A 985-nucleotide genomic window follows, 5' to 3' on the forward strand; every position below is an offset into this window, starting at 1 on the left:
AATAATATTTTCTACAAGGGAGTTCTGATAAGCAAACAAGTAATTGTAATATACTGTGTTAATAGCTATGATGGGAGAAGTACAAAGAACTATTGATACATATAGAAGAGGCACTTAACCCAAAGTTGAGGGGTGAGGAGAAGTTCCATAAAAGTAGTGTAACATAAAGGCAGTTTGTCATTGTATGGCCTTTGGAGTGCTAGAGTCTAGTCTCAGCTGCAACATCTACTAACCCTGTTTCCTTGGGCAAGTTTCTTAACCTCTGTCAGCCGCAATATTCTCATATTTAAAATGGGGATATAATAGTACTCACCTCGTTGGTGAAAATAAGTGAGTTAATAATATATAAATTCCTTAGCATAATGCCTTAGTAAACAATAAAAAATGGCAGATCATTATTATTAATGCTGAGATCTAAACAGTAAGAGTTAAGAGGTGAAGGTTGAAGAATTCTTGGAAGATAGTGGAAAGAACAGGTCTAGGTTCCCAAACCTCCCAACAAGAACACCAAGAAATACAACAAGAAATTTGTGCACAGCTATAGGGACTCTGAATCAGTGAGCAGAGGACAATAGCAAGTTCCTACAGATGGACCCATAGGGTGGTAGAAGCACTTTGTCCACTGTACCCATCTTACCCCTCATGGTGTTATGAACCCATGAGCTACAGAGGAGCACACAGACTGATGGTTATGGCAGAGCTCACTCCCTCAGTGAACATACACCTTGCCTGTGGGTAGAGAAAGGCTTTGAGCTCCAACTGAAATTAACAGGATAGATTTCCCTGGTGATGTGTTCCAGATGTGGCTGCCTCTGCCTCTGCCTCTCCTGGGACCATGGAGAGATGGCTGCTTCAATCCCAGTTGACTCATGAGTTGCCTGAGCACGGGAAAGGGACTCAGTCTCTAGCTATGAGATAAGTGGGCCCCCAGCGAGTGGAGGATGAAATTTCGAACAAGGTCAGAGAGCTACACCAAGCCCTGCCA

This window comes from Trichechus manatus, unplaced genomic scaffold, assembly GCF_000243295.1.
Source record: "Trichechus manatus latirostris isolate Lorelei unplaced genomic scaffold, TriManLat1.0 scaffold00026, whole genome shotgun sequence".
NCBI classification, from domain to species: Eukaryota; Metazoa; Chordata; class Mammalia; order Sirenia; family Trichechidae; genus Trichechus; species Trichechus manatus.